Raw genomic sequence first — 7,717 nt, 5'->3', positions numbered from 1 at the left:
AAGATATCCAGATGGCCAAGAAGCACGTAACAATGCTCAACATCATTGGTTGTTAGGGAAATACAAATCAAACTCAAGACATACATACCATCTCATTAGGATTAGTAGTATCAAAGATGGAAAACAATACTGACAAGGATGTGGAATGTTTGAGAACCTTGTGCACTATCACGGGGAATGTACAATGGTATAAGCCTGCTAAAAACAGTATGGCAGATCCCCAGATTAAAATGTAGAAATGACATATCAGCATTTCCATTTCTGGGAAAATAAAAAGATTGAAAGCAAAGTCTCAAATAGGTTTTGTGCACCTGTGTACATAGCATCATTCACAATAGGTAAACTCTGGAAACTACTCAGGTTTTCATCAACAGATGAATAAACAAGAGGAAGTTGCCGGGCGCGGTGGCTCACGCCTGTAATCCCAGCACTTTGGGAGGCCGAGGCGGGCGGATCACAAGGTCAGGAGATCAAGACCACGGTGAAACCCCGTCTCTACTAAAAATACAAAAAATTAGCCGGGCACGGTTGTGGGCGCCTGTAGTCCCAGCTACTCGGGAGGCTGAGGCAGGAGAATGGCGTGAACCCGGGAGGCGGAGCTTGCAGTGAGCCGAGATCGCGCCACTGCACTCCAGCCTGGGCGACAGAGCGAGACTCCGTCTCAAAAAAAAAAAAAAAAAAAAAAACAAACGGAAGTTTATACATACAAGAGAATATTGCTGAACCTTAGGAAGGACGTTTTCACATATGCTGCAAGATGAATCTTGACATGCTAAGTGAAATGGGCCATTCATACAAAGACAATACTGTTATGATTCTACTTATATCAGGTATCTAGAGTAGTCATATTGATAGAAAAAGTACAATACCATTTGCCATGGGTTAGGGAAATTGGATGATGGATATTTAATGGGCATAGAGTTTCAATTTTGCAAAATAAAAAGGGTTCTAGAGATGGATGGTGGTGATGGTTGCACACTAGTATGAATGTTCTTAATGGCACTGAACTGCACACTTAATTATGATGATGAATTTTATGTATGTTTTACACAAAAGGGGAAAAAGGCTACAGTACTGCACAAACTTTGTGGGACCTTCAGGGTACCAAGATACTCTAGGTCTCTCTCTTTTTCTGTCCCCCAAGCTGGAGTGCAGTGGCGAGATCTTGGCTCACTGCACCCTCCGCCTCCCGGGTTCAAGTGATTCTCACGCTTCAGCCTCTTGAGTAGCTGAGATTACAAGTGTGCACCACCACACCCAGCTAAGTTTTGTATTTTTAGTAGAGATGGGGTTTCGCCATGTTGGCCAGGCTGGTCTTGAACTGCTGATCTCAAGTGATCTGCCTGCCTCGGCCTCCCATAGTGCCATGCCGGGGTTACAGGCGTGAATCACTGTGCCTATTCTCTAGGTCTCTTTCCTACTTGTTTTCAGCACTGTTTTTTTTTTTTTTTTTTCATTTTTCTACCCATGAGGGACCTGTCCCTACACAGTCCATTAGTAGGCATTTAGATTTGATACCCAGGATTGACTCCCCTGTCTCCTGCCCCCTTCCCTGTAGACCTGGACCCCACTCCCAGAGCCAGGGCCTGTGATAACCACCTCCCTTTATTGAGGATGGATAATTTTAATTTCCTCTGCACACTATTCACCGACATATATATCAAATATATATCTGATAATTTAAGCAAATAGAAATTTTTTCCTCAGATCTTTAAGAATATGAGAAGAAAGTAGCAGCATATAGTGTCCAGAAAAGGTGGGAGAGAACTTCTTAGGTATGGAAAGTTTATATAATAGGTAATGTGTAACTATTGACCACTAATTCTGTACCTGGGGTAAAAGTGTTGTTCAAGAAATGGAGAGCCAGGCCTGGTGTGGTGGCTCACACCTGTAATCCCAGCACTTTGGGAGGCTGAGGCAGGCAGATGACTTAAGGCCAGGAGTTCAGGACCAGCCTCGCCAACATAGCGAAACCCCATCTCCACTAAAAATAGAAAAATCAGCTGGGTACGGTGGTGCACACCTGTAATTCCAGCTACTCAGGAGGCTGCGGCAAGAGAATTGCTTGAACCTGGGAGGCAGAGGTTACAGTGAGCTGAGATCATGCCACTGCACTCCAGCCTATGTGACAGAGAAAGACTCCTAAAAAAAAAAAAAGCAGTGGAGAAATAAGAAGTCACTGCTTGCACAATAAAGAAATAAATGGGCTGGGCATGGTGGCTCATGCCTGTAATCCCAGCACTTTGGGAGGCTGAGGCAGGTGGATCACGAGGTCAGGAGATCGAGACCAGCCTGGCCAGCATGGGGAAACCCCGTCTCTACTAAAAATACAAAAAATTAGCCGGGCATGGTGGTGCGCGCCTGTAATCCCAGCTACTCGGGAGGCTGAGGCAGGAGAATTGCTTGAACCCGGCAGGCAGAGGTTGCAGTGAGCCAGGATCACGCCACTGCACTCTAGCCTGGGTGACAGAGTGGGACTGCATCTCAAAAAAAAAAAAAAAAAAGCTCTGTGAGGAAATGAAGCAAGTGATCCGTCTTGGAGTGGATTTCATGAAGTATCTTTAAATGACAGAACATCAAATTTCCATTTCCAAAAATATTTTTCTTCATGGTCTGACTGAAATAGTGACTGGTGTTGGAGAAATGCATGGAAGATAGCATAATAAACCAAATTGTTCTTTCTAGTGAGGAAGGCATGAATCATCCAAAACTAATAATCACGGAATTTGCTTACAGGGTATAGAAGAATAAGCAACCATAGAAGAAATCAGTATAGTAATCACAGAACTAAGTTACAAGCTTTAGTTCTGTTTCCCAGGCCAGTTTTTATCTTGTTCTCAAGGAATAGTTACATCTGCAGTGTAAATTGTGGATACCATTGAGAGAAGTTTTACTTTCTGCTTTATGAAAATGATGATGATGACAATAATACCACAATATGAATACTAATGAAAACACTTTATGCCCAGGCACGTTGACTCACGCCTGTAATCCTAGCACTTTGGGAGGCCGAGGTGGGCAGATACCTTGAGGTCAGGAGTTCGAGACCATCCTGGCCTACATGTTGAAACCCTGTCTTTACTAAAAATATAAAAATTAGCTGGGCGTGGTGGTACATGCCTGTAATTCCAGCTACTTGGGAGGCTGAGACAGGAGAATCACCTGAACCTGGGAAGCGGAGGTTGCAGTGGGCTGAGATCACGCCGCTGCACTCCAACCTGCATGATAGAGTGAGACCCTGTCTCAAAAAAAACAAAGCAAAACGAAACACTTTAGACAGAATACTGTCAAGCACCTCACTATGCACCACCTGTGGGTTGGCTTTTTACATTTTACCTGTCTACTGATGCCCGAGCATGGCCACAGCCTGAACTGCAGCACCGTCCTGCGGATCCCCCTTTTTTTGGTGAACAAGTAAATGCTGCTTCTAGTCCCCTTGGTACTAGGTCTGTGTGGAGCACAGAGAAAGATGAATCCAGCCAGAGACTGCCCCAGAGTAACTCCCAGAGGCGGGATGAGTGAGATACACTGGGATTGAGATGTTTGGTGTAATCTTGTGTCTGTTTTTGCTTTTGTTGCCTGTGTGTTTGAGTTCTTACCCACAAAATCCTTGCACAGACGAGGTCATGTAGAATTTTCCTCTGTGTTTTCTTTTAGTAGTTTCAAAGTCTTACATGTAAGTCCGTAATCCATTTTGAGTGAATTGTTGTATATGGTGAAAGATGGGGGTCCAGTTTCAATTTTCTGCATGTTGATAATCCAGTTTTCCCATCACCATTCATTGAAGAGACTGTCCTTTCTCCAATCTGTGTTTTTGGCACCTTTGTCAAAAATTGTTGGTAAGTGTGTGGATTTATTTCTGGTTTCTCTATTCTGTTCCATTGGTCTATGTGTCTGTGTTTATGTTAGTACGGTGCTTTTTTGGTTGCTTTTTTTGTAGTCTATTATGAAGTCAGACTCAAGATTGCTTTGGCTATTTTTGTGGTTCTGTATGAATTTTAGGATAATTTTTTCGATTTCTGTGAAGTATGGCTTTCATATTTTGATAGGGATCACACTTGAATCTGTGAATTGCTTTGGGTGGTATGGACATTCGAAGAATATTCTAAGGTGGGCATGGTGGCTCACATCGGTATTCCCAGCCCTTTAGCAGGCTGAGGCAGAAGGATCACTTGAGCCCAGTAGTTTGAGACCAGCCTAGGAAACATAGTGAGACCTCGTCTCTACAATAAATTTTTAGAAAATTAGCTGGGCGTGGTGGTGTGTACCTGTAGTCCCATTTGAGGCAGCGAGGTCACTTGAGCCTGGAAGATCAAGGCTGCAGTGAGCTGTGATCACAGCACTGCATTCCAACCTGGGTGACAAAGTGAGATCGTGTCTCAAAAAGAAAAAAAAAAAAAAATTCTTGCGGCCGGGCGCGGTGGCTCAAGCCTGTAATCCCAGCACTTTGGGAGGCCGAGACGGGCGGATCACGAGGTCGGGAGATCGAGACCATCCTGGCTAACACGGTGAAACCCCGTCTCTACTAAAAAAATACAAAAAACTAGCCGGGCGAGGTGGTGGGCGCCTGTAGTCCCAGCTACTCGGGAGGCCGAGGCAGGAGAATGGCGTGAACCCGGGAGGGGGAGCTTGCAGTGAGCTGAGATCCGGCCACTGCACTCCAGCCTGGGCGACAGAGCGAGACTCCGTCTCAAAAAAAAAAAAAAAAAAAAAAAAAAAAAAAAAAATTCTTTCAGTCCATAAACACAGAATATCTTTGCATTTATTTGTGTACTCTTCATTTATTTCACCAGGATTTTATAGTTTTCATCGTAGAGCTCTTTCACCTCTTTGGTTATATTTATTGCTAAATATTTTGTTTTTGTAGCTATCATATATGGGATTGGTTTCTTGATTCCTTTTTCTAATAGTTTGCTGTTGGCATATAGAAACACTCCGCCTTCCAAGTAGCTGGGACTACAGGCATCCGCCACCACACCCGGCTAATTTTTTTTTTTTTTTTTGTATTTTTAGTAGAGATGGGGTTTTTCACCATATTGGCCAGGCTGGGACCACTACTGATTTTTATGTGTTGATTTTCATATCCTGCAACTTTGCTGAATTTGTTTTAGTTCTAACAATTTTTTGGTGGTGTGTTTAGGGTTTTCTACATGTACAATCTTGTCTGCAAAAATATAATTTTACTTCTTCTTTCCAATTTGGATGGCTTTTCTCCTTCCTTCCCTCCCTTCCTCTTTTGTTCTTTTTTGTCTAATAATTCTGATTAGGGCTTCCAGTACAAAACTGAATAGAAGTGGTAGGAATGCTTATCTTATTCCAGATATTAGAGAGAAAGCTTTCCATTTTTTCCTGTTCAGTATGATGTTTGCTGTGGGTTTGTCATATAAAGCTTTTACTGTGTCGAGGTATGTTCCTTCTATACATAATTCGTTGTGAGTTTTTTTTTTCCCCTCGAGACAGAGTCTCACTGTGTCACCAGGCTGCAGTGCAGTGGCGCAATCTTGGCTCACAGCAATCTCCACCTCCTGGGTTCAAGTGATCCTCCTGCCTCAGCCTCCCGAGTAGTTGGGACTACAGGTGTGCGCCACCACGCCCAGCTAATTTTTTGTATTTTTAGTAGAGATGGGGTTTCACCATGTTGGCCAGGATGGTCTTGATCTTTTGACCTCGTAATCCACCTGCCTTGGCTTCCCACAACGCTGAGATTACAGGTGTGAGCCACCGCGCCCAGTGTGTTGTGAGGTTTTTTTTTTTTTTTGAGACAGTCTCGCTCTGTCACCCAGGCTGGAGTGCAGTGGCACGATTTCGGCTCACTGCATGCTCCGCCTCCCTGGTTCATGACATTCTCCTGCCTCAGCCTCCCGAGTAGCTGCGACTACAGGTGCCTGACACCACACCCGGCTAAATTTTTTTTTTTTTTTTGTATTTTTAGTAGAGACGGGGTTTCACCGTGGTCTCGATCTCCTGACCTTGTGATCCGCCCGCCTCGGCCTCCCAAAGTGCTGGGATTACAGGCATGAGCCACCATGCCCGGCCTGTTGTGAGTTTTTATCATGAATTATATGGAATGTTATCGAATCATTTTCTGCATATATTGAAATGATATTTTTTTCTTGTTGATTATGTTACTGTGATGTGTCACGTTTATTGGTTTCCATATGTTGAAGTATCCCTACACCCATGGGATGCATCCCACTTGGTCAGGGTGAATGGTCTTTTCAGTGTGCTGTTGAATTCAGTTTGCATGTATTTTGTCGATAATTTTTGCATCTATGTTAATCAGGGATATTGGCCTGTACTTTTTAGTTGTGTGTGTTTGGTAGAATTCAGCAGTGAAGCCATCAGGTTCTGGGCTTTTCTTTGATGGGACACTTTATTACTGATTTAACCTCATTACTTCTTATTAGTCTGTTCAGATTTTCCATTTCTTCATGACTCAATTTTGATAGGTTGTACGTGCCCAGGAACTTACCCCTTTCTTCTAGGTTTTCCAATTCGTTGGCCTGTAGTTGTTCATAATAGTCTGTTTTAGAATTCTTTGTATTTCTTTAGTATTAAGTTGCAATGACCCCGTTTGTTGTTGTTGTTGTTTTTTTGAGACAGAGTCTCACTCTCTTGCCCAGGCTGGAGTGCAGTGGTGCAATCTCTGCTCACTGCAACCTCCGCCTCCCGGGTTCAAGTGATTCTCCTGTCTCAGCTTCCTGAGTAGCTGGGATTACAGGCATGCGCCACCGTGGCCAGCTAATTTTCTGTATTTCTAGTAGAGACGGGGTTTTACCATGTTGGCCAGGCTTATCTCAAACTCCTGACCTCAAGTGATCCACCCTCCTTGACCTTCTAAAGTGTTGGGATTATAGGCGTGAGCCACCACACCCAGCCAACTCCTTTTTTCACCTCTGATTTTATTTATTTGAATCTGCTATTTTTATCTAGTGAGTCAGAGTTTTGTTGATTTTATCTTTTTTAAAAAAAACTCTTCATTGGCCGGGCGCGGTGGCTCAAGCCTGTAATCCCAGCACTTTGGGAGGCCGAGGCGGGCGGATCACAAGGTCAGGAGATCGAGACCACAGTGAAACCCCGTCTCTACTAAAAATACAAAAAATTAGCCGGGCGCGGTGGCGGGCGCCTGTAGTCCCAGCTACTCAGGAGGCTGAGGCAGGAGAATGGCGTGAACCTAGGAGGCGGAGCTTGCAGTGAGCCGAGATCGCGCCACTGCACTCCAGCCTGGGCAACAGCGTGAGACTCCGTCTCAAAAAAAAAAAAAAAAAAAAAACTCTTCATTTTGTTGATCTTTCTTTTTTTTCTTTTCCTTTTTTTTTTTTTTTTTTGAGACAGAGTCTCGCCCTGTCACCCAGGCTGGAGTGCAGTGGCGTGATCTCGGCTCACTGTAACCTCCGCCTCCTGGGTTCAAGTGATTCTCCAGCCTCAGCCTCATGAGTAGCTGGGACTACAGGCACATGCCACCATGCCTAGCTATTTTTTTTTTAATGTATTTTTAGTAGAGACGGGGGTTTCACCGTGTTAGCCAGGATGGTCTTGATATCCTGACCTCGTGATCTGCCTGCCTTGGCCTCCCAAAGTGCTGGGATTACAGGCGTGAGCCACCGTGCCTGGTCTCATATTGTTTTTTAGTCTCTCTTTCATTTATTACAGCAAACACTACTGCCTCACCAGTGTGGTTGCCCAAATGATTTATGATGTTAATAAGCTATAGCAA

This window comes from Macaca fascicularis, chromosome 19, assembly GCF_037993035.2.
Source record: "Macaca fascicularis isolate 582-1 chromosome 19, T2T-MFA8v1.1".
Classification (NCBI taxonomy): Eukaryota; Metazoa; Chordata; class Mammalia; order Primates; family Cercopithecidae; genus Macaca; species Macaca fascicularis.
This window is presented reverse-complemented; position numbering follows the sequence as displayed.